Consider the following 27015-nt stretch of genomic DNA (forward strand, 5'->3'; position numbering starts at 1 on the left):
AGCCCTCAATGAATGTTAATTGTAACTACTATTAGTATTATTTCCCAAACCACACTGTAAAATAAGCAGAACAGGTTTTCTGAATCTCAATTTTATTTAATTGGCATAATAATCTTGATTGTGAGACATGAAAATCCCTGAAGAATTAAACTTAAGAGTGTGAAACTTTCTAAAACTCCTTGTATACAAGATAGATTATAACAATAAGATCTGTTTTTCCTTTCAGTTATTCTAGTGAACAACATACTCTTAGTTTTAGGACATCTTGATTAAAATGGGATTTGTAAATTCTGTTTTTATTTGTTGCTTCTTTCCTAGTCAGGGCATTCCTGAAAAGGCTTAATGCATGCCAATGCTTTAAAATTATCATAAAAATAATGCAGAAGATGAATATTACATGTACTTTCTCCTGTATGTTCATTCAAAATCGATGCAAATGATTGCAAATTCCTTTCCCAGGGATCATTCTAGAAAATTTTGTAGGATTTTAGGTTATGCAGATAAGTGGAAAAGTCTTCTTCATTTGGGGTTTACATGGTAGAATTTAAGTATTTGAATATAAATGACATCCTCTTTTCAGTCAAAATGCTATCATACTTGCATGCGATCAAGGACAAGTTATTTAATCATTCTAGATAATCTTTGGCCAAGTTATTCAATTATGAAATCTATATTTCCTCATCAATAAAATGGGGTTAATAAAATACTTAGCATTAAACTAAGAAAGAGGATATGTGTTATGTTCAAAAAACTCTGCCATCATTTGTGTCTTCCTTACAGAGTTAACAGTTTTGAGAAATAAGAGATGACACAATGAAAATACTTAGCACCATGCCTGGCACCTTTAACCTCTCCATAAAGATGAGTTACTAATAGTAGTAGTAGTAGTAGTAGTAGTAGTAGTATAACACGACGGTCACTACAGGTTCTTGTTGAAATATGAGCCCACTCTCCCTCCCTAGTCCCAACATGTGATTTATTCACTTATCACAATTGTATATTATCTGGTGAGTCTTCACCAGATAATATTGTATGTGTGCATAACCCAAGAGCTTAAGAGGATGCCCACACACTTCAAGAGGGTCCCTTCTACTGCTCCAAGCATTGAGCATCTTTATGGGTATAAGTGACAGAGAGTGCTTGAGCTGGAAGAAAGGGTATGGAGGTATAATGGTACCTGAGCGATCCTGGTTTCCTGGGGATGGTAGGGAGACAATAGAGATAATTTGAATATTTAAGATATGAGAGCCTTGAGTAGTGTGTTGGAATAGGCAGCGCTAGGGTGGGAAAGGTCCATGCAGAGAGAAAGAATGAGAGGTGTGATCCTCATGTCAAGGAGCCCTCACATCTAAGGCACTGGGTGTTGGAAAAGAAGAGGGGCCTTGACTGACCCAACCAGATAGCCCTAAGATAGCAGGTTCTCCTAAAGCTGAACATAGTCCTCTCTACAGTGCCTCCTCTACCTCCCGGAATGTCCTTAAGTAACCCTCCTCTGGGTTCTATGGTGTTATCTTCACATAGCTGGTTGACTAAGGAAATTCTTACCCTGAGGAAAGACATCATATGATTTTATTTTTTGCCACTAGCTATCCTCAAATACTCTGTATTGAACATTCATGCCCATTCTCACCAGGAAATGGGTCTTCTAATGGCACGTTGTCTAAATCTCACAATAATCCGATCATATTTACTTATTAAAACTTAGTGTGGTCCCATTTAAAAATTTAGACTCATGTGTGGTCCAAAGTGCTTCCAGTTCCCCAGCTGAGGTGAGGCTTGTGGGACGGAGTGGCTGCTCTTTGCTCACCCCTTGGCACGCACCAAGGTGCATTTCCTCTGAAGTGTGGGTACAGAAAGAAGATAAAGGGAACAGAATGTTCTAAAAGGGGCTTCTCTGGGCTTAGGCCAGGAGAAGGACAGTAGTGATGTCTGGTCTGGCTCTGGCCGTGTGTCCCTTGCCTCACTCTGCTTCAGTCTAGTTCTGTCTCTCTGCTGAAATTGTGGTCTTTATGTAGGTGGATGGAAGGTTTTTGTTTTGCTTTTTTTTTTTTCTGGAGGATGTTCACCCCAGCCTTCTCCATTGCCAGGGAGTTGTTTGGTAGGCCACCCATTTTGGCTGTCAGCCCTGCTAGCATTGCACATTCTAGATTTCCTCTGGGTTGGACATGACATTGTTTGACCTAGTAAGGTCTGGTCTGCCCGTCTGCTTCTGTCCCTTAGCTAAGCTCTCTGGTTCTTCAACTAGAGCCGCAGGTACCACTGGGCTCTCTTCCTCAACCTCCAAGACCTTATGAGAACTGGGAGGAGGTGGACTCTGCCCCATGTTCGTTCTGTACACCCATCATTATGTTCCCTTCAAACCCTGATGATGGCTCAGATGCCTCAAGGGAACTTTCTATCTTCAGAATCTCAGGATGAGAAGCAGGCAACACTCCATACATGGTCATATGCTTTAGACTTTAGAGAATACAGATACAACCTTCTCTATGCTCTGCTCCTCAGACAGCTTCAGAAGGGGCCCACGGGTTTCTCAGCTCAGCAAGTACCCAGCTGGGATGCAAGAGTCAGGATTCCTCTGCTGGCTCTGCTGATGCCCACACCTGATGCCCTTTTGGATCCCTTGGTGGCCTGCAGGAGGGCAGGCACCCTTTTACGCCCCAGAGAGAAAGAGATTCTTTCCACAAATTCCCCTCCCTTAAAAAGCTGATCAATGCTCCTTCCTTCTTCCCAGTAGAAGTGGGGTGAGAGGTGGTCCAGGCAAGTTGTTCTGACACCTCTTGGCAAGCTCCGTGGCATAGTGTCTGGTGCCAGTCACTGACATGTCCTCATGGATCTCTTTAGGGTCTGTAAATTCTGGTTCCTTTCATGTTTGGCTGTGGGGCCTAGCCTGTGATTCTAGGACATTAGGAAAAAGTCCCCTCTTAACAACTTCTTACTCTAGCATACTGGAATTTTGTGTTTTTTTCATCTGTTATGAGCTTTACAAGGACATAACTTACATCTTACTCATCATAGTTTTGTCTCAAAGTGTTGCTATTGTGGAAAAATAAACATAACATAAAATTTACCTGAATTGATCTTAACCATTTTAAAGTGCATGGTTTAGCAGCATTAAATATATTAACATAGCTGTGCCGGCATCACCACCATCCATAGCCAGAACTCTTCACCTTCCAATCTGAAACACTGTACCATGAAACAACTCCCATTTCTTCTCCCCCAGCTTCTGGAGACCGCCATTCTACTCTCTGTTTCTATGAATTTGACCATTCTAGTTACCTCACATAAGTGGAATCATGTAGCCTTTGCCTTTTTGTGATTGGCTTAATTCATTTAGCATTTTGCCTTAAGGTTCATTCATGTTGATGCATGTGTTAGAATTCCTTCTTTTTTTAAGGCTGAATAATATTATGTTAACTTGTATATACCACATTTTGTTTATCTACTCACTCATCAATGATTGAGTTGCCTCCACTTTTTGGTCATTATGTATAATGCTGCTATGAACACAGTGTACAAATATTTCTTCAAAAACCTGCTTTCCATTCTTTTGGGTATATACCCAGAAATGCAAGTGCTGAGTCATATGATAATTCTATGTTTAACTTTTTGAAGAGTTGTTATAATATCTTCCATAGCAATTGCACTACTCTACATTCCCACTAGTGTGTGCAAGGATTGCAATTTCTTCATATGCTTTCCAACACTTGTTATTTGTTTTTTAAAATAGTAGTCATCTTAGTGGGTGAAAGGTGGTATCTCATTGTGTCTTTGCAATGCATTTCATTAATGATTAGTGATGCTGAGCCACTTTTTATGTACTTGGTGGCTTTATATCTCTGGAGAACTGTTTATTCAAGTCCTTTGTCCATTTTTAAATAAAATTAATTGATTCTTTTTGTTGCTGAGTTATAGGAATTTTTAATATATTTTGGATATTTACCCTTTGTCAAATATGTAATTTACAATTATTTTCTTCCACTCTATAGGGTGTCTTTACACTGTATTGATTGTATCCTTTGATACACAAAGGTTTTTAAGTTTTATATAATCCCATTTGTCTATGTTTGTTTTTACTGTCTGTACTTTTAATGTTATATCCAAGAAATTATATATATATACATATATATGTTTATATATGTATATGTATATATATCAATGAAATTAATTATATCAAATCAATTATTTTTAAAAAATATATTATATATATTGTCTTCGTTTGTTATATTCATTTGTTATATGGTCATATATCTCATATATATATATATATATGTATAATATTCATTTGTTATATGGGTCTAACTTCATTTGTTTACATGTGGACATCTTGTTTTTCCAATACCATTTGTTGAAGAGACTGATATTCTCCCAATGAGTGTTCCTGGCATCCATAAAATCATTTTGCGATATATGCAAGGTTTTATTTCTAGACTCTTTATTCTATTCCATTGTTCTGAATGTCTTTATGCTAGTATCACCCTGTTTTGATTACTATATATTTGTAATAAGTTTTGAAATCAGGAAGTGTAAGATCTCCCACTTGGTTCTTCCTTTCTCAAGATTGTTTTTACTATTCAGGCTTCCTTGAAATTCCATAGGAATTTTATGATGGATTTTCTATTTCTGTAAAAAATGTCCCTGGAATTTTGATAGGAACTGTGTTAAATTTATAGAACACTTTTGGTAATACTGACAGCTTAATATTTAGTCTTTTAAGTCATAAACATATGATGTCTGTCCATTTATTTGTGTTTTCTTTAAATTTTTATCAATATTTTATGCTTTTCAGTATATAATTCTTTTTCCACCTGGTTAAGTCTATTCCTAAGTATTTTATTCCTTCTGATTGAAAGTGGAATTGTTTCATTAATTTCCTTTTTAGATTATTCATTGTATTTAGAAGCACAATTAATATTTGTATGTTGATTTTGTATGCTGCAACTTGATGAATTTGTTTGTTAGTTCCAACAGTGGTGTGTGTGTCTGTGTCTGTGTCTGTGTCTGTGTGTGTGTCTGTGTGTGTAATCTTTAGAAGTTTCTACATATAAGGTTATGTCATCTGCCAACAGAGAAAATTTTACTTCTTCCTCTTCAATTTGAATGATTTTTATTTCTTTTTTTGGTCTAATTGCTCTGGCTAGGACTTCTAGCACTGCAAGAATAAAAGTGACCCAAATGGGCATCCATGTCTTGTTCTTATCTTAAGAGAAAAAACTTTCAGACTTATACCAGTAAGTATTATGTTAGCTCTGGGCTTCTCATATATTCTATTATGTTGATGTAGTTTTTCTATACTATCAGTTTGTCAAGTGTTTTTATCATAAAGGGTAATGAATATTGTCAATTTTTTTTTATCAACTGAGATGACTGTCATTTTTTCCTTTATTCTGCTAGTTTGATTGGTACATTATATTGGTTGATTTTCATTTTTTGAACCATCCTTGCACTCCAGGAAAAAAAATCTCCCTCTCCTTATGATCCTCTTAACGTGCTATTAAATTCTCTTTTCTAGTATTTTGTTTAGGATTTATGTATCACTATTGATCAGGGCTATTGGTTTATAATTTTCTCATAGTTTAGTTTCAGTATCAGGGTTATGCTGGCCTCATGGAATGAATTTTGATATTGTTACTTCCTATACAACATTTTGGAGGAATTTGGAGGGGATTACTTCAATTCTTCTTTTAAGGATTGGTAGAACTCACTAATGAAGACACCTGATCTTGGGCTTTTCTTTGTGAGGATGTGTTTGATTACAGATTCAATTTTCTTACTGATTTTTGTCTGTTTAGGTTTTCTATTTCTGATTCAATCTTGATAGGCTGTATGTTTCTAGGAATTTGTCCATTTCATCAAAGTGATCGCATTTTCTGTCATACAACAGTTTCATGCTACTCTCTGATAACCCTTTTTATTTCTGTATAATTGGCCTCATGTCCACCACTCATCATATTTTTATATTTAAGTTATGAGTCCTTGCCCAAGTTGAGATACTTGGAAACCATTTATTGAACTAAATGTAAAATGGAAAAGCACTAGATCCTTCCAACTACATGGACAACTTATTGTGGGTAACTTCACTGAAAAGGAATGGATCTGGAAAAGCAAGGCCTTCAGGTCAGAGCTTGGGCCATCAGGACAGGGCTCCCTAGGCTGGCCCTGAATGCTGGGTGATGATACCCTGTGAGACGTGATGGAATCTTCAGGCACAGAATTGATCAGAGCGATAGTGATCTTGCTCATTATGTAGCTTAGAACCTGTAGAGTGAGCTTAACCTGGCCATAGAAGCCAGCAGGTCTAGCATGCTTTCTGAGACCAGCTCAGGCAGCTCCTTTCAAGCTGCTGAAGAGACCACTAGAGGTGTTGTGTAGTAATCCACATGGGAGGTTATTTGTCAGGGACAAAGCCTATCTATCTCTGTGCTCTTGGAAAGCAGAGTCCAGGCTAGGTGTCACTTAGTAGGCTTCTTGAGAACAGAGTGGGGCACTATCAGGTCTTGTTCTTTCATTGTTATGACCAGAAAGAGCTATAGAAAACCACAGGTAGTGTGTATATGTGGAGAAGGCATGGCCAGCTTTTGTCTCACAGTTGGTCTTACTCCTTAAGATTTGAGCCCACTCTCACAGAAGCAATTCCATAATCTGAAGGGGCATGCCTATCCCCTGCTACAGACAGCCAAAGTTGGCAGGCTGTTGTTTTTATGTAAAGAGCTATTCTACTTGCTCAGCATGATTTCAGACTCTCATTTACAGCTCTGCCATTCCCACCTACCTGACCCTACCAAGAATCTCTCCTTATCATCTGCATTAGCTCACTTTTGCGCATTGCCCACACATAGTGCAGTGCTTGGTTCTTAGCAGGTGTTCGATAGATAGGTGCTGGATCTCTTCTATTACTGTAGTCTTTCCAGTGTCCTGGTTGAGAGAAGACAGAGAAGGAATGTGTTCTCTGCCATAATCATAAACACCAAAGGGAAATGTGTGTGTCGGTGTGTCTTGCCTCTGTTTCATTCTTCTCATTTTTATTCAACTACCCAGAGACCAGCATTCTCATTTGAGGTCTTTTGAGAACCCGGCAAACACTGCAGATGACAGGCAATGCTAGCTAGCAATTTTTCCCCCCTTCAAAGCAGGTTAGCAAGTTCAAATAAAATACATTGAAGAGGAATTACATGAAACCAAAACGGAAACTGTGAAGTGCAAGCTGATATTTTTAGAAGTTTGTGTAATGACAGGTCAGATTCCTGAGGATTAACCAAAGTGGCAAATCTAACACCACTTATTCAAAAGGGGGTAAAAGATACAACAGACAATTATAGTTTAGCAGCAGTTGTGTGTGTGGGGGGGGTGCGGGGGATCAACTCTTCTTGAACTTACTGAGGGGACAGCTTGAAAAGCGTAATTTGAATATAGATAGCCAACCAGAAGGTTTCTGTGAGGAGGGGCTTGGGAAGCTGGAGGAAAGGGAAAAGGAAAGGAAGGGGGGTGCTAGGAGTTCATTATTTTCATATTTTAAAGCTCTGAGTGGTTTGAAAGGATGATTGCCAGAGGGGACCAGGAAAATTAGTGGTTGTTTGATTCAGGATCAATTTTCAAATCTGCCCAGTTTATAATTGTGCGCCTCTCGCTGTCATCACTCATGTGATTCAGGCTCCAGATGTTCAGGGTTGAAATGTCCCCAGGGCTCGCCACCTCCTTGGTATGCCTCCCAGCCTTTCTGTCTTCCCCCATCAAACAGTTTTCCCCTGGACTTGTTTATGGATATCTGAAATGCCTGCATTGGGGCTTAATAATAAGAGGTGAAAAAGAAACATTTAAAACACAGGGCACAAGCTTAATGTGTATCATCTTTGCAAGAAGTGGTATTAATAAAATCCACACTCAGACATGAAGGGCCAGGATCCTCCTCTTTTCCAAGAGCAGATTTTTGTGAGGACAGAGTTCTGAGATTCCAGGAATGAGGAAGATATGGGCACAAAGAGCGAGCGGTGGGTTGGGGCACAAAAGACAAGTTTGGATAACCTGATGGTTTTGGTTAGGACTCACTCAACTTAGTTGCCTGTTTGGAGTTTATAATTTCTGACTTTAAGGATAATGGGTGAACTTTAGAACTGGAAAGGATCTTTCATCCTTGGCACAGCCAACCTCAAACTGGGTTCAGCAGGCTCCTGGGATCCACAAACATATTCTTAGCTACAAGTTTTTTTTACGAGATTTAGAATTTTGTCCTCTCATTTTAATAGTGATATAAATATATTTTCAGAATATTCAGGGCATCTGAATACAGATCTGGAGCTATGTGATCTTAGGACACTGTTTATGGTGGGTTTTTTGTTTTGTTTTGTTTTGTTTTTGGTGGGGGAAACAACCCAAAGGGAACTTGTACTTGGCCTTATCTGTGTGAGCGCAAGTTGGCAGGTCCTAATATTATAACGACAGCTACCAACTTGTGTTCTCTGTTTACTCACACTGAATTCTTTACCAGTAATAAATACAAGACTTATTTGCCAGAGATAATTTACAATTAAAAGACACTTTCATAGACATATAGTTTTTTAAAATAAATTAATACTTTAATTTGACATCTTGGAAATGATATATTCTAACAGATGGCTAATGAAAAAGAACAGAGTCAGTTTTAATAGATGAATTATGCATTTCATAAAGTTAGGATGAAATACTATCATGGCACACTGTATGAATGAAAGTTTCCAGTAATTTTAAAAGAGGAAAGTGATATGAGAGTTTTGTCATCACATAGCACACAGAAATATAAACATATCAAACCCCGAAGTAACTAGTTTGTAGCCTTCAGCTCCCATTCATGTTGGGGATAACAATTTAGTTTCTGCCACACAACATTACTTACTATCTTAAATTAATGACTTTCATTGTCTTTTGAGTTGTGTTTTTATTTACTTTGTGAATATGACTTTGTAGTTACTTAATACTTATAAGAAGTCATACCTAATTTTATATTTGTGTAAAACATAATACAAATGTTAAGTCAACACTGTGTGTTTGCAAATTTTTTCCCTGTGAGAAGGAGTCTCTATATAACTTATCCTCAAATAACACTAATCTGGTCCTTCGCTCTCATTTAAAGAAATGATCCTTCAGTGTTATGGGTTATGTCTTAGTGTTAGAGCCCCCATAGTCTCTCCAAAGAAAACTCAGCCTCTTGTCTATATATATATATATTTGTGGACAATATATATATTTGTGGACATATGTATAACTTATATATAAGTTATTTTATATTCTGCCGAGTGTAGATACTCTTTCTCTCTTCCTATATTTGCTTCTTCTACTCCCCAGATTCCCTCAGTGTTCCTACATCAATCATAGCAAACTTCTGTTCATGTTTCAAGACCAGCTCATAGAAGGTTGGCTCGTCTGTGAAGCTGTTTTTTCCTAACACCATCAAACTGTTCTTCAATTTTCAGTGGACTCTGACTGGGTGTCCCACAGATTTCACCTAATTCTCACACTACCTACTGCAAGATAGTGTCCGATCCCACAGGTTAAGGGCGTAGTCTCCAAAAGCTGCCCTCACTCTAGATGCCAAATACAACTCCAGGTTATCACCTGATTGACTCGCTATAAATCAGAGGTTTCCATGATACACTTCTCAGGCTCAATTAATTTGCTACAGTGGCTCAGAGAACTCAGGAAATCAGTTTATTTACTAGGTTACTGGTTTATTACAAAGAATACTTAAGGGTATGAATCAATAGTCAGACGAAGAGATACATAAAATAAGACCTGGAAGAGTCCCCAACGTAGAGGTTTCTATCCTGGTGAAGTTTGGGATATGCCATCCTCCCAATGCTTTACCAACCTGCAAGCTCTCTAAACCCATCCTTTTGTGTTTTGCTTTTTTTTTTTTTTTTTTTTTACAATGGAGATTTCGTTACACGAGCATGATTGATTAAGCCTTCAGCCATTGGTGACTGAACTCAACCTCCTCTCCTCTCCCCCGTTTGGAGGGTAGGGATGGGGCTGAAAGTTCCAACTCTTTAATCATAATTCCACTGGCAACCAACCCCATCCTTAGTGGGTTTCCAAAAGTCACCTCATTAACATAAACTCAAGTATGGTTCAAAGGGGTTTTTTAAAAATGACAAGACACTCCTTTCACCTTTATGGCTCTGGAACTATTTCAAAAACCAAGGACAAAAGGAATCACTACAACAGAAGATGCTCCCATTGCTCTTATTGCTTATGAAATTCTGAGGGTTTTAGGAGCTCTGACTCAGAAACTGGACAAAGACCAAGTATATATTTCCTCCTATAAATCACAATATCACAGAAGCTTTTTTTCCTAGTTCGGTGAGTGGCTCTCTCTGTTTCCTACAGTTTGCAGTTCCTATGTCTCATGCAGCCTTTTCCATGGGACATTGAATATATCTACTTACTCTCCAAACTTCTGATTTGAGCTTCTCACAGGCATGGACCTAGCTTTACTCATCCACTATTCTATTCTGTGGTCATAGTCCAGTCATTGTATATTCTTAATAAAAGTCTATTAAATAAGTTAGATATCTCTATGTTAAAATAATACATCTTAATGAAACGGACCATCACATCGTGAGGCACAGCCTCTGATATTACTCTTGCAAGATTTTTAGGAGACATGAAGCTGCTAGGTTTATTTTTACTAAATTAGAGTATTAGAGGAATAAAACAGAAACAGAGGGAAAAAATTGCAAGAAAGACTTTATTAAAAAGCCCTGGAATTTATATGCAGAAGTAGGAGGAGGCCGTCTCTAGGGTCAGCCTTTGACCTTCTCATTGAGAAAGAAGGGTTGGAAGTTAATTCTTGTTTGAATCTGGCCTTGTGATTGGTTGCAAATGGAGAGACTTCTCCTCTCTGCAGGAAATGATGCCATCACATTGAGAAGCTGTTTTCTGGACTGGCAAATGGAAAATGTTCTTAATGAAAACACAGAATAATCACTTTGAGTGTGGGGAAGAAGCACTGGGAGGAAAAAGGAGAAAGAATACATATTAAATAGATGTGCCTACCAGCATATTGATGAGGAAAGGGATTTAGAGGTTATTGTAGGGGGAAAAAACCTCTTCATATTATTATCCTAATGCTTTTCTGTAGCTTAAAAAGTGAATATACAGAATGTCACAAGTAGAAAGAAAATGCCAGTCAGTGCTCTCTAATATAGAGGTATGACGGCCACTTTTAGAGCTATGATGGAGTCCAGTGTTCTGGCCTGACGAACAGTCCAACACTTAAATTCACTTTTACATGTCAGACTATTTGTCCAAAGTTTTGTTTAGAAAATATGGTTATCAAATTTTCAGACATCTATTACAATCACCATAGTGGCTTACATTGACTAAGTCCTGAAATATGTTCTAAACACTTTATGTGTATTAGCTCCTTTTCCCCATTTTACTCAAGAAATGGAGACACCAAACAGGTAAGAAATTTGGCCAAGGTCACAGAGCTAGTGGGTCACTCAGGCTGACTTCACAGCCCCAGCTGCGTAGTATTATGACATTCCGCCTTCATCGTGGAGAAACACTGGCTTTGAAATCAGCTAGTCTTTACGCAAATCCAGACCACTGGCCCTTGGCACAGGACAAGTTATTTAATGTTTCTCAGCCTCCATCTTATGCAAAATGGGAATAATAATATTTGACTCACAGTGTTTTGTGTGGATTAAGTAAGCTAATAAACATGAAATACTTGGTAGAGAACAGAGTGGATAATTTCCCCACACCAATCTATCCCTGATTTAGGAATCTTTAGAAGGCAGAGCTGTCAGGTTTTTGGAATAAGACATGATGCATAAAGCTGGATTTCTGGGCTGGTGTCACCAAGAACGCATATCCCATCAGGCTGAGGTCCCACTGAGGTCATGGACGGGTACCTGAGGATGCTCAGAACCAGAGACTGATGAGATTCTTCCTCTGTCCTTGTACGTTCTCTTCAAGGGGATAGACCTTAGGAAGAGGAGGAAAATGAGACTTCAAATTAAATGGCGTCCACTAATCCTGTATGGTCTCTGCAAACAGAGTGAAATACCTCCATACATACACAAATGTAGCTGTCATGGGATTGGTGATTAGCTCATGTCCTTTGCCCAGCTCATGTCTCAAATGGAGCTGAAGTTCTGATCTTCTTGGGGGAGGGTATAGATGGGTGACATGGAGCAGGGGATGAGGCAGCCCTAGAACAAAATAACCTCACACTGGGGGTGGAGGATGGGTGATTATATCCTCAGTTTTCTCCCAGCCCAAACCACTCACATTGTTCAATGAAACAGATCCTAGCTAAGTGAAAATTCTTTGAATCCTTTCTACTGTCCTAAAAATGCCAATTTACAGACCCAGAGTTGTCTCCATCAATATTTAAGCCAGAGTGAAGAATTACCATCAGGTGGCACCAAACCACAGCAGGGCACAGAAAGGATTCAGTTTGCATAGCCTGACTCCTAGAATACCTCCAGAATTTCAAGCTGGTCACCTGTGCAAAATCTACCCGGTCGTTTCATTAATCTTGAACAAATAAGAGATGACACTTTGCACAACTGAAGTTTTTGGGCATCACATACCATGTTATTGTAGGTTTTATAATATATGCTGAATATCTACTATTTGGGGACATATGTTAAGTGCTTGGGATTCAGGAAAAAAAAAAAAAACACAGCCCCAGCTTCTAAGAGGTTATGGTTCAGGATATAGATAGTCAAATAAACAAGGAATTACACCATGGTGTGACAAGTGCTACCACAGTGGAAAGCAAGGAATGCTTTGGGACTTCAGGGGAGACACAGGAGGAGCATCTAATGGATGGTGACTAACACACCATAATTTAGAAAGAAAGAAAGAAAGAAAGAAAGAAAGAAAGGAAGGAAAGGAGGGAGGGACATCTGAACCATTTTCCTGAGGGGGAACAGGAGGATGGGAAGAGCATTATAGGCACAGGAAGCAGCTTGTACACCAACCTAAAAGACTCATGGTTCTTTCCTGGAAGTGAAGAGGAACAATGTGAGAATGAGAGATGAGTCATGAAGGACCCCAAACGCCATGATAAGGAGCTTGAACTTTGTGCTGTATATTAATAATTCTTCTTCTTTTCTGGGATGCAGACTATAATGGAATTTATGGTCCTTTTTCTTTGGAAAAAAAGGTGCAGTGACACACACACAAACACATAATTTTACATTTTATATTCAATTTCAGGGACAGTTGTAGGCCCTCTGCCACCCGTTATTTATGGACTCTTGGTTAAAACACCCCACCTACAGCTAGTAGAGATCATCAGGAATCAGATTTGACGTTGAACAAGCATGTGTCCATCAAATGACTGGCCATGTAACCACTGAAATGGAAACACAAATGATGGATTGGAAGAAGAACAGCCTGAAAATGAGGAAGACAGAACTGAAGCTGGGAGCCTGTTGTCAAGGTGTAGACAAAAAGTGGTTTTGTTCAATCTCCTACACCTCCAAAACTTCTGCTGGGTGATGGGTAAGAGGAAAAACCCAATCACAGGACTCAGAGCCTTTCTGCCCCACCCCCGTTCTTTCTGAGAAAGCATTCAGCTGTGAGGGAACACAAGGGGAGAGTAGTAGGAGAAGCTGTAACCTACAAGTGATATCACCAGATCCTGCATTGTAGATCGCCTAGGATGGCACCCCGGAAGTTCGTCTCCGAGAACATGCTCCTGGAGCATGTTGTCTGCTTCTAATAACCACAGTGCTATCTCAGTAGGCGATGAGGAAGTCTCTAGGTAACAGGATTTATTGGTTCTTCTGTGTATTGGGGAGAGGCGCTGGCCCACAGAGAGAGAAAAGTGCATTCTTTTAGCAGCAAAATAGGGATGTAGGGATAGGAACTTAATCCTGACTCTTCCTGTGAGAGCCTGGGAAAGTGTCTCTGCACTCCTCTTCCTTCATATAAGGGAGTAACAATAAAAGCGCTAATATACTCTGGGAAGGGTAATAAGGAGGTGAGATTACAAAGCACCTTCTAAATTCTGCAGGAAGGTGACACGACATTGGCGGATGGCACGTTCACTGGAAGAAACAGCGGTATTATAGTCATTCTTGTTTTCTGACAGACATTGATTTCTCCCATCAGTAAAGCCCTCCCAGAAGTAAGGGAGTTCTGCATCCCTCTCTTGTTGCCTCCTTCAACTTTGTTGCTATGTGACAGCAATATGGCGGAAATCCCAGAAAGGAAAGTGTCATGAAGCTGTGGGAAGTTGGAGAGTTGAGCCAGACTCACTATCTCTCTGAAATAGCTGCTTAGGGAAGCCAGGGCTGGCTCCACCATACGTGGTTTGGTTTTTTGTTTGTTTGCTTTTTTAAGTTTGGGTTTAATTGAATTTCACTGAAGCCAAGAGGGCCTATAGCACTTGCTGTCTCCCATAACATGAGCCCTAGCTGCTCAGAATGGTTTGGTTTCCTTGAAGTCCTATTGTGGCCGACTGATACACCCTCCATCCAGTTCCATGACTGCTGCTTTTTCGGTAGGACCATCCTCGCACCTGAAGAATGTGGGAATGATGAGCCCTGCTGGAATCTAAACCAATCTGCCCTTCACTTCAGACTCCCAAATGCTTGCTCCACAGCATGATGCCTTGTTGGGATTGAGGTGGTTTTTTGTATATTTTTTTTCCCCTCTTTTTTTTTTCAAGAGTCGGGTTTTGGCACCATTTCTGTCGGTTGCACTGGAACATAAGAGGAGAGTAGCTACAGGTAACAGATTATTTTTAATTCTGTCTTGTTATTTGGAACTGATTTCCCATATGTTGTTGTTGTTCAATTCCTTGCATGAATTTTCTCAAATATTTGTAACATATGTCATATCTATATGCAGATTTTAAATTATGGATGCCTTCATCCAATCATTTTCGAAGGAGGAAAAACCCAAGTCTAATACTCTCAAGCAGGACCACAGTCTCCTGGGCATCAGTTATCGTTCAGGTAGACACATCTGGTGAAATGCATCACATCAAATTAGTATCAAGGGTATTGAGACTCTGAAACTACAGGCAGACAACCCCCTTCTAATGTACTGCTTTTTAGATTGTTGGGGAAACTTGAATCCCAATTCTCTTGTGAAATGAGTGCTACTAACATGCCTGTTCAAATGCTCAAAGTGAAGATCAAAGCAGCAGTGTCCAAATTGCCTTTGCAAACAAAGCAGCCCCTTGCCTCCCCCCTGGGGATACCGTGCTAATTTTATCTACTCTGCCCGGCTCTTCTGCTATTAAATAGCAATAAATAAATGTTTTTTTCTGGGTTTGCCAGTGGCTTATTTGTCTGACAAACAAGCTCATTTCCTTTTAAGTGTGAGGTTTTAGTCCAACTAATAGAATTAATCTATTTTTAATGAAAATGCGAATGGCTTTTACTTAGAAATCTACCTACCCATCTCCCTCACGGCAAGAGGCCCCTCCCCCAGCGCCTTCTCTGAACACATACAACCAGCCATGAATATTTCAATACATCTCGGGCTTTCAGATCAATATAGGCAACTCTCAAGCCCTATTGATTTTCAGAGGTTTGACTCACAAGGGTGATAAATATTTCTTGACTTATGAAACCTGAGTTAAAGAGGCTTTGCTGGCCCTTCAACTTTTCCAGACATCTTTGTCTCCTTTTCTGTCCTCTTCCCCTATTCCTTCTGCTGGTTTTCCCTCCCTCTCTCACCCTGCACCGCCCTCCTTCAATGCCGTCCCCCCTACACCGCACAACAGCCCTGAGATGGAGGATTATGACTAAGCAGTAAGTTCTGCAGAAACAGGCACTAATTCCCCACTGGGTCCACTTCAGGTCAGAGGGAGAAAAGGCCAAGGGAGGATAGCAGCCCCCCATCCATCTCGCCTGCAGGGACTCTGCCAGCTTTCCTCCTGTCTCTCTGATTCATTTATCAGCACAGCCGACTCCTCCTCCTGCACACCTCTGAAGATGTAATCCCAGAAGGCGACCCTAGCAACATACGAGGAATTCCCCACTGAGGCCCAGGAGCTGAGCTGCTCCATATGGGTAGGAAATAAGCTAATTATACAGTCAGCCATGTCCAATGCCAGGATGTATGTTTTTATAAGTTTATCCAGCCTAGTTATGAAGCAGTGAGCCTGAGATTCTTGGAGAATTTTCCTGAACCTTCGGTAGTTGATCTACTGTGATGAGCATCGGATTAGAAGGAGTTTGGAGACCTGGGTGTGGATTTCTCTGGCTAGCCCTGGGCGGGGTTTGTCAAATCAAATGACATCCTTTTGTGGGCATCTATTTCCTCATTTATAAAATATACTCATTCACTCATTCATTGATTCATTCATTTATTTAACAAATCTTTATTGAGTTTTTCCTGGGTTCTAGGGACAGAGGCTAGAATGGTACACAAGATAGATATAGATCCCTGTTCTCTTGAAGCCTGTCATCTAGTTAGGAGTAGTCAGGAACATACACTAATGTTGCATCCTCCTCTGAACTCCCATACTGCATTCCTCTAAAATTGTAAAGACATTGTATTCTGTAAGTATGTCATTATCATATCCACAGTCTGAGCCCTTGCTAAATTGTGTGCTATTTGTCGGTCTGGATTGTGCCTAGATCTTTGGAGATGCTTGTTCACTGGATGTTAGTTGAATAAATTGACTCTTTATGCTGTGTGTCCTGCTCAACATCAAATGGAATTGAGGTACTAATCCTGTGTGTGAAGCCTCAGCAGCAAAAACATTCAGTAGTTATGATCCTGCCCCAATGGTTTTTCATTCCAAGTCCTTGTGTAAGAGAAAACATATGAAAGGACTTAGAGAATGCAAGTGATAAGCTGTCAATAAATTGTAGCTGTCCTTTTGATGGAAAGTTAGAGATGACAAAATGACCCCAAGACCAAAACAGACAGATTAAAGTCTTTTTCTTGAAGTACAATCATGTTTTGAGCAAAAGTATGAGCAAAAAATCTCACTTTTTAGAGTAGTCTGGTATATTTCTGGATTTGAACCTTTTAAAAAGTTTCAAGTTTATTTTTATTTTTAATTAAAGAATTTTCAAGCTTTATTGAGACATAATTAACATATGACATTGTGTATGTTTAAGGTGTACAATGTGCCAATTTGATGTACATATATACTGCAGGATGATTACAATAAGTATCTATTAACAGATGAATGGATAAAGGAAATGTATTATATATTCATAGTGGAATATTATTCAGCCATTAACAAGAAGGAAATCCTGCATTTGTGACAACGTTGATGGGCATTGTGATAAGTGAAGTAAGTCAGACAGAGAAAGGCAAATACTGTATGATCTCATTTATATTGGAATCTAAAAAAGGAGAATTAATAGAAAACAGTGAGTAGATTGGTGGTTTACAGGGGCAGGAGTTAGGAGAGAGAGGGAGTGAGGAAATGATGAGGTTGGTCGAAGAGTACAAACTTCCATCTGAAACTTTTAATGGAACTCACATTTGCTGCTATTGGACCTTGAACAACACTTAGATCGGAAAAGATGCACAAGGCTCCTGCCAGCATTGGTATTGCTTGATTCTACATCGCATTGTTGACCATTTATGTGAGCACAGAAATAAATCCCCTCCCTTCTCTTTCCTACTCCCTCATGAGTCACACAGGGGGAGCAGCCCTTTCTTCAGGAAGAACTCTCTGGGAGCTTCCTTCACCCAACGCTCAGAAAGGGCTTCTCCCACACTTACCTCTATTGTAAGTTTTCCTGATTGTCTCCTCCACTAAAATTGGAGTTCTCTGAAGACAGCAGTTCTTCATAACTTTCTTCTTATGTTTCTTCTTCATGACATTTCTAACAGCTTCCTAGCACATTGTTGGCACAAAGTAGGTACTAGTAAATGTTTACTTTGAATAAAATTGAGAAGTTCTCTGCCTAATGTGTTGAATAAATAAACAAATTGAAGATCTAAGGTGTGGAGCACCTCAGGGAGGTGCTGATGTCATCCCTTCTTGCTCTTAAACACTCAAGAAACATGTAAGGAAGGAATCAGGAGTCATTTACTTTCTGTGCCCATTTCACTGGATGAAAATGATGACCATTTTGATATCATTGAAAGACATTTGGTTTTTGTTCCCAGTTCCTTGCACAGACCTCCTAAAAGTTTTGGAATTTCCTGAGTGATAATTGTGGTAGGAGCCTTTTTTGTTCTAATGAGGCAACTCTTTGCAGGCCCCAGATAGCTCCTGGATGGCAACTGGTCATAGCTTCAGTAGGGTTTGGTCACCAGAAAGACCATCTGGGATTAGAAGCTTGAATCTTTCAGCCCCTATCCCATCTCCAGAGAGGGTAAAATGGTTGGAGATTGAGTTAATAAGCAATTTACAGCAATTTCATCAATCCTGCCTACATAGTGAAAGCTCCATAAACCCCCCTAAACTATGGGGTTCAGAGAGCTTCTGGGTTAATTATGACACTAAGGTGCCGAGAGGGTCGTATGCCTTGTCCCTAGTACATTCCCCTTGTGTGTCTCTTCCATTTGGCTGTCCCTAGTTGTATTCTTTGTTAACAAACTGCTCATGGTAAGTGAAGTGTTTTCCCAAATTCTATGAGGCATTCAAACAAATTGTCAAACCTGATTGGGATTATGGGAACCCCAAATTTGTTTCTAAGTCGGACAGAAGTGTAAATGATCTGGGCACCCCACTTGAGACTGGTATCCGAATTCAGGACGGTCTTTTTTTTTTTTTTTTTTTAAGATTTTATTTATTTATTTGACAGACACAGATCACAAGTAGGCAGAGAGGCAGGCAGAGAGAGGGGAGGAAGCAGGCTCCCTGCTGAGCAGAGAGCCCGAGGCGGGGCTCAATCCCAGGACCCTGGGATCATGACCTGAGCCGAAGGCAGACGCTTAACCCACTGAGCCACCCAGGCGCCCCCGAATTCAGGACAGTCTTATAGGACAGAGTCCGTAGGCCTTTGGAGTATGGTGCTAATTTGAGATAGTTAGTATAAGAATTTAACTGAATTGTAGGATACCCAGTTGATATCAGAAGTATGAGTAAAACCAGCTCAGCCATGAGGACAGACTTTACTGTTTGCTTTGGTTTGCTTCTCCTGCTGTGGGAGAAGGCCTAGTCTCCCACCATGAGGACAGAAGCTTGCAACTGGGTGAGTACTCCTGGAGTGGGGTTTGCAGGGAGTGTTGTACAGAGGAGGGGATACGGTGAAGAGTTCTTTGGGGCAGGAAATTGTCTGATGGATAAGATGGAAGTTCTGAAGGATCTCAAAGACCTTCCTGGGGAACAATTCAGTTACCCTCCACCGGAGACAGAAATGCAAAGCACACTGCAGAGCACAAGGCTGCTCTCCAACTTGGCAAACCAACACCCCAGTGGTGTCAGAGCTAACAGTGGATGTGGTGTTGGGCACATCCTACGGTGTGGATGACAGCTGCTTTGCCCTCAGTGTGCCAGATGCTTCGCTGGTTGTTCTACCAGCTGTCTCATTTTATTCCTCTCAAAAGGGATAAAGTACTATGTAGATAAAGTACTATGATCCTTAAGGTACAGATCAAGACATTAATTCCGAAATTCTGGGGAAAATCTGATGTGTCGCATCAGAAGTCACAAAGGTTACAAATGTTCCAAACTGTGTGTGTGGCTGGAAGACATGATAAGCAGAACACTTACATTGCCTCAGTATCATTCAAAGTATTTTGAGGAGAGGCAAGGCAGGGGCAGTATTTTATATACCAAAAATGTGAACGTAGGTTTCACTTAAACATGAAAAGATTAAAAGCACATCTGCAAAGGGGGTCCTGGCTGGCTCAGTTGGTGGACCATGAGACTCAGTCTCAGGTCTCAGGTTGTGAGTTCCAGCCCCATGTTGGGCATGGAGACTACTTAAAAGAGAGAGAGAGAGAGAGAGAGAGAGAGAGAGAGAGAAAAGAAAAGAAAGAACAAAAAGAAAAAGAAAAAAGTGAATCTGCAAAGAAAGTGTAAGGGTAGCAGGTTTTCAGACCTCATCCCAGCACTTCCAGTGGCATCGGAGTTCTTTGACAGAAAATTTTGAAAGGCAGGGATGTGGGAGTCCTGAGGTCTCACAGCTTGCTATTATGGAGTTAAGGCTCTCTCAGGAAGTTATGAATGTCAGAGTGCTTTCAGGCATTAACTCTGGAGTATAATTTCTTTTTCTGTTTCTGAGAAAAAGAGAGGGGCCAGGTCGCTTTATTAATCAAATGTGCAAGCAACATTTGTTCTCCAGCTAAGAGTCTGATGTTTCCCATCCAGTGGCATGCCCTCTGTTGCCCCCACCCACCCCTTATTCCAAACAAGACAGGCTCTGGAAATACAGTCAATCTGGAATTTTAAAAAAAAAAAAATCAATTGCTGTCTGTTAGTGTCTAAGGGCATCACATGTAATCATTTGGATGGATTTCTCACTAAATTTTGAGGGCGTATAAAGGGTGGTCTGTTCAAAAATCTAGGGTATGTAAAGTTTGTGAAATTTACTTTCAGAGGTTTCAGGGTCCCCTTAAAGGGAAAGACAGCTGTCTTCCAGAGCATCTGAAACTAAGTTTACTGGGGGTGTTCCAATGACTTCTGATCCACATGTTGTAATATGTAACAATAGTTTCAAATATGAGTCCCAAATTAGAACTCTCAAAAGCAGGTGCTCTGAATTGATCCACAATTGAGTTAATGTTTGTGTGGGCAAGTTGACCAAGTAAGATGCAGGCTTTATCCATACAACCCAAGCAGTGCTGGGGGCTGGGCTGGGAACCACTAGTAACACACATTTCCCCAACTGAGCAGCTTTCTTTTTACATTTGCCTCCTTTGCATTGAGCCTTTCTCTAATAAGCAAGTATTAGCTGACCATCACTCTGTACTCCGAGCAGTGCTGAACATCTACTTGTAAAGGTTATCCGCTGCAGGCTAAAAAGCACCGTGAACACCACCTTGTCAAAAGTTCTTATTGTAACAGTGAGGAAACAGGCCCATAGTGGTGAAGGGACTTGCCTTCATAAAATGAGCTTAATAGTAACACTATTAGGGGACAAGTGTCTCCTGACTCTCGTCTGAGTGCTCTCTTGTTCCAAATAGTATGCCATCTTTTCCAGATAAACATAGATTTTTAAAAAGTATTTGGCTCATTTGATCACTTTTCTCTGAAACCAGAGAGCTCATGACTAATGATACAAACTGCAAAACTGAAAATAATTTTTCAGTGGGGCATTCTTGTGGAGCATATATTCCCTCTCTTTCCTCTCCCCCACGAAAGGAGTAGACTTTTCCACACCACTGGAGGGCTTAGCCATGTGACGGCCAAACAGGTTTGGCCAGTGAAAGTGAGCAGAGGTTTGCTGTTATGGTGAAGGTTCTGTGTTCTCTCCCTTTCCCATAGGGAGGACATGGTCTAGCCTCCTACTGCTCCTTCATCCTGGGTCCTAAAATAGAAAGACATGACATAGTCCTGAAGCCAACTTGGTGCAATGCTGCTGCAAGGTTGACCTACAAACCCGCAGGCGAGGATACAGGTTTGTTGTTGGAATCCATGGAAATTTGGAAGGATTGTTTGTTATACAGCATATATATCACAGCACAAGCTAATGCACTCAAGCAAACCTTGCCTTAGATATCCATACCTTTCCCTCACCTTTCCCATTGTAGTGTACAAGCTCAGACTGTTGCTTCATTTTTCAGATGAGAAAATTGCGTTCCAGATTAGATGCTTTTTATAAGGACATATTGGAAAAGAACAGAGGCATAACTGAGGTTAAAATTCATATAACCTTCCTGATTTTCAGATTTCAGTTTCATATAGTATTTAGATGTGTGATTCTTAGTATCTTTCAGGTTGGAAAAAACCAAAGCTATTTGGTTTTGTCCCTGTCTGTCTATCTATCTATCATCTATCATTTCCCTCCCCTACCCCCTTTCTCTATTTATCTATCTATTTATCCACCCAACTATGGATTTCTTTGAACTGGAAAAAGTCTTAAAGTTCCATTGTGTTTACTGTTATGGGGTTGACATTTTCATGTCTAAAAAAATCAGCTGAGTTGATAATGTTTAGTTGATCTGTCTGCATCTGATTATGCTTGTTTCCAGATCCAAGCAGTTGTTAATGAAACAGTTGCTGTTTTGTTGACAGAACATTAATTACTTGATCTTAGGACTCAGTAATTGCACAAGCCCCCTCTGTATACATTACTAATTACATTAGCAATTATATGGCATTTTAAAGACAAAGAAATGACTGAAGCAATTGCAGTGTCACAGGTAACCTGCTGTTAGATTTCAATCACATTCCTCACGTGCCCATGATGTGTGGAAGCAGTTCTGATGCATCTGTGACACTGACTTGAAGAAGTGGCCTAAGACTTCCTGTCTGTGAACCCACTGCCTAGTGGGAAGCCCATCGGGTGGGTGGAGAGAGTGTCAGGAAAGTCTATAGTTTTCATTTCCCGCCTCTATTCAGAGAAAAAATTGGAGCGAGAAAGGTTGGACAAGAAAAATTCATCTGTTTATTTATCAAATATTTATTGAATTTCACTATGTTCTGTGCTAAGTGATAGACCTCCTCTATGACTCTGTGAAGTTTATAATCTTGTGGAGAAGACAGAGGGTAAGCAATAAACGCTAAAATAAATTGGTAACGGTCAGAGTAATGCTTGGTAGTTGCTGTAACAAACTACCTTTCAAATCTCGGCAACTTCATATAATGAAATTTTATTTCTTGCTCAGATCTTGGTCAGCTCTGTCCAAGCGGTGGCTCAAGGACCCAGCTCTCCCACGTTGTGGCCCCGTCATTATGGAACTTTTAATTCCCAGCTGTGTGGACAGGGGAGTGTGGAGAATCTTGGGAGATTTTCGAGACCAGGCTTAGAGGGCCATATACCATTTTCCCTATATTTTACTGGCTGCAGGGCTATTCCTGACTGCAAAAAAAGGCAAGAAAATGTAAAAGGAAAGGAAGAAGTGAACACTCAGCCAGTATTCGGTGCACTGTGTAACTGCAGATGGCGACTAGTGCTGTGGAAGGCAAGCACAAGGCACAACGAAAGGGTGCAATGGGAAACTTCACCCACATGGCATCCCGCATCCATTCCTCCTTCTGAAAGGAACGGATTCATTGCCTGAGAAGGGAATGACCCTCCATCGTGTGCAGTTTTCACGGAGCTATCATTCATGTTCTCTCTCCATTCAAGCAGGAGAACCTGACCGGCTCCACACCATTCCTATGAGGCTCGTGCAACAGTACGAGCTGCGCTCATCGGATTCTCTCCCTGGAACTTAACCTCAACTGGAAAGACACGAAAGACAAGGGAAGGCAGGATCTCATTCTCTGCCATGAAAGCACGATAAATAGCGTAAACATCAGTTCTTGTCACTTGGATCTGTGTGTTCCTGCTCCCTATCCTTCCCGAGCCTATTCATGGGTTTTCCTCTCAGTCTCTGCAGGTTCTCATGTTGTTCCAGTTCATTCGCTTTCTTCCTGCATTAACCACTTGGTTTCTGTGCTTGTACCAAAGAACTAATTGACACAGGGGTATGATTTAGGTTGTGAGGTTCAGTGTCTCTCTAAGGAACAGCATTTTTGCTGACACCTGAAGCGTAAGTTAGGGTTAAGTAGGCAAAAAGTGGGGAAAAAAATTTTTTTAATTTAAATTCAATTAATTAACATATAGTGTAGTATTAGTTTCACAGTTGAGTTCAGTGATTCATCGGTCTTGTGTAACACCCAGTGCTCATTGCATCATGTCCCCCCCTTATGCCTGTCACCCAGTTACCCCATCCCCCCACGCCCTTCCCCTCCAGCAACCCTGTTTGTTTCCCATAATTAAGAGTTGCTTATGGTTTGTCTCCCTCTCTGATTCTAACTTGTTTTATTTTTCTCTCCTTTCCCCTATGTTCCTCTGTTGTGTTTCTTAAACTCCACATATGAGTGAAATCATATAATTGCCTTTCTCTGATTGATTTATTTCACTTAATATAATACCTTCTAGTTCCATCCACATTGTTGCAAATAACAAGATTTCATTTTTTTGATGGCTGAGTAATATTTCATCTCATATATATATATGAGATATATATATCTCGTGTATATTACATCTGCTTTTATCCATGCATCTGTCAATGGACATCTATGCTCGGGAAAATGGTTTTTAAGGCAGAGGAAATCATATGTGCAGAGGTCCTGAAATAGAAAAAATTACAGAGTTTGAGAATCATAAAGTATGCCTATTTAGCTGGAGGTTGAAAAGTGAAGAAGAGGACAGAAGATGGAACTGGAGAGGTGGGAAAATAATAAATTTCCAGTGCTTTGTAAGCAATACGAAGGATTTTATCCTAAGTACAATAGGAAGCCACTAAAGGTTTTAAAAATGGAAGAGGTTGGGCGCCTGGGTGGCTCAGTGGATTAAGCCGCTGCCTTCGGCTCAGTCATGATCTCAGGGTCCTGGGATCGAGTCCCGCATTGGGCTCTCTGCTCGGCAGGGAGTCTGCTTCTCTCTCTCTCTGCCTGCCTCTCTACTTGTGATCTCTCTCTGTCAAATAAATAAATAAAATCTTTAAAAAAAAAAAAAAGGGAAGAGGTATGACCCAATCAGCACTAAAAAAAAACAAACAACAACACACTCAAGCTGATCTGTGAGACACCGACAGAGAGAAGTCCGCGTAGAAGCAGGAAGGTCACTCAAGAGTTCAGGAGTCAACAGACGGGAGGCATGACAGTGGTTTGTCTTGGTGGCTTGCAAAGCAAACGGAGGAAGACTCTCTGGATATGTATGGAGATCAAACTGACACAGCTTAATGACGAATAATATTCCGGAGACAAGGAAGGAGAGGCAACAAGAATGACGTCAATTTTATGCTTATGCAGATTTCGAGAAAAAATCACAGGAATAGGTGAGAGTGACAGAGGTAAGAAGACCTTTTTGGCATGTTAAGCTTGAACTGCCTTGGAGACTCCGAGCAGTCATGTCAAATGTTGATATATATAGTTCTGGCATTCTGAGGAGAAGTCTTGGTTAGAAATAAACTTGTGGATATGGACATAGACACTGTATTTGAAGCCTTGGAGAGGAGGAGACAAGATATCTGGTAACTCCTGAGTCTCTTAACCTGGAGAATAGACAACAAAATTGTACCATCCACCCACCGACCCACCCATCTAACCAGGTTTGGACTATGTTGTGTCCCTCTAAGCCCTGGCCTTTTAAGCAAGCCAACCCTTCCTGCCCTACTTGGCCAGGACACAGTTGGAACGGCTCCCTCTGTTCCCAAAACTTCCCTCGCTCCCCTGTTGTTTCCCCTTACCTTTCAACCCTCTTGCCTGGTTTTTGGGTGAAGCAGATTTGCTCCTTCTTTCCAAATCTGAAGCCAATTGTGTTGCTCTAGTGCAGCCCCTGGCTCTCTCCCTCAGCGGCTCATGCCAATTCTAATCTGTGGGTTATTTCTGCTTCCCTACCTGATCTAGCCTGGCCTCGGAGATGTGCCCCTGGTGGGCTCCAACCTGTGAGAAGTAGCATCGGGCCCTTACATCACTTCATGGCAGCTGGTCACTGGCCTGACTACTGCTTTCTAGAGTTGAGGGAATGAGTAAAGCAGAGAGAGAACAGCAGATGCTGGCTTCTGGGAAACCAGCCTGGTGACCTGAAACTGGAGAAGTTCCCCAGACGGTGTGAGGGGGATTGTCCTTCTGACCCTTCACCTCCCCACAGCCCTGGGTCGCCTTCCTCTGTTTACTGAGAACACGCCTGTGAGAAAAACAGGGCCTGCCTGGGCGGGTGAGCAGTGTATGAGAGAATTTGAACTTTATCGATCTTGACATTTCTGCCTTGGTATGTGTGACTATTCTTACACATATGGATTGGATCAAATGAAATAATTTATGCGAAAGCACTTTGAAATTTTTAGAGGGCTATCTAAGGTATTGCTTGTTGTTATTATTACCATCCCACAGGAAAGACTTTCCTCTTTAACATACCTACATATTTGATTAAAATTAGGTGGCAAATTGGCAAACCCATAAAGTGATTTCTTGTTGTCACAAGGCATCACCTATACCTATGGTGACCATATGGCCTGCCTTTTCCAGGATGGTGCAGATTCCATGTCATTTTATTTTTTATAGCAAAAGTGATTTGTAAATTCTCAACTAAATGTCACTCAGTTATTAAACCTCTATAAGATTTTTCTCAAAAATAAATTCATAACTCAAAAATAAAGAACTTTGTCAGACCATGCATTTTAATTTTGGGGGCAAGACACACTCCATATTTATTAATGTCATCCATGTAGAGTGGGATGTACTCTGAGAAGTCAAGTCACCTCTTTTATCTTGAGTGTTCCCATTTGGGGAAAATGAGAGGACACCAATTCTCCTCCTTTTTACAAATGAATAGATTCAAGCCAGAATGGCCTGTATGTTGCCATGACATTGTGAGGACAGCCACCCTGCAAGTAGTCAGAGTTCAGTGGCAGGGAAATGAAGAATGAAGACTGACCACAGTACCTTTGTCCCTCATTAGTGCTCCCTCTTCTGTTTCCTTTCTGGTCATTCAACACTTGCTGACAGAGACCCTGCAGCAGGGGCAGTGATTTGGGTTCTCATTGTCCACACATGCTCCGTGTCCAGCTATGGAAGTAAGTCATGAATGGAGACTAAGAGGGGAAGATGGACTTTGGCCTCATGCATGTTACCCACAGGTTTATTCTATAGGGAAGAGAAGGAGGTCTGTGGGTTCCTTCTCTGGGACATCACTTTCTGATCTATTCTGATGTATCTGGCCCAATAGGCACCTGAGAGATGTTTCACAAATGGCCACCTCCTCTTCACTACTTCCTCTTCTTCTTCCCCTTTCAAAACACAGGCTCCTTTGAACAGCCTTCTCCTAAAACCTAGCACAGGGGCTTAGGACATATTGTTCCATAAGGAAGTCAGTGGAGAGGTCACTTTTGGTCTTTGAGTCAAGAGAATTTCTATGAGGGAGAAGAGTCCAGTTTCGAGAACATTGTATGACAGTTTGCATTTGAGCTTGAGTTAAATCTGGCCCTGACACC

At 40.7% G+C, this 27015-nt stretch overlaps 1 long non-coding RNA gene across 2 annotated transcripts in view; it reads left to right on the top strand.

Moving 5' to 3' along the window:
• Nucleotides 1–23636, top strand: part of LOC116584205 — a 92302-nt gene extending 68666 nt beyond the window's left edge. The window contains exons 2-4 of one of the 2 annotated variants that reach the window (XR_004283092.1): nucleotides 14502–14726; nucleotides 21353–21485; nucleotides 22696–23636. This is a non-coding gene — a long non-coding RNA (uncharacterized LOC116584205). Of the gene's footprint in view, nucleotides 1–14225; nucleotides 14727–21352; nucleotides 21486–22695 lie in introns of those variants that run through there. The other variant, XR_004283091.1, reaches the window with a different exon arrangement.
• The last annotated feature ends 3379 nt before the right edge of the window (nucleotides 23637–27015 follow it).

Source organism: Mustela erminea, chromosome 2, assembly GCF_009829155.1.
Source record: "Mustela erminea isolate mMusErm1 chromosome 2, mMusErm1.Pri, whole genome shotgun sequence".
NCBI lineage: Eukaryota > Metazoa > Chordata > Mammalia > Carnivora > Mustelidae > Mustela > Mustela erminea.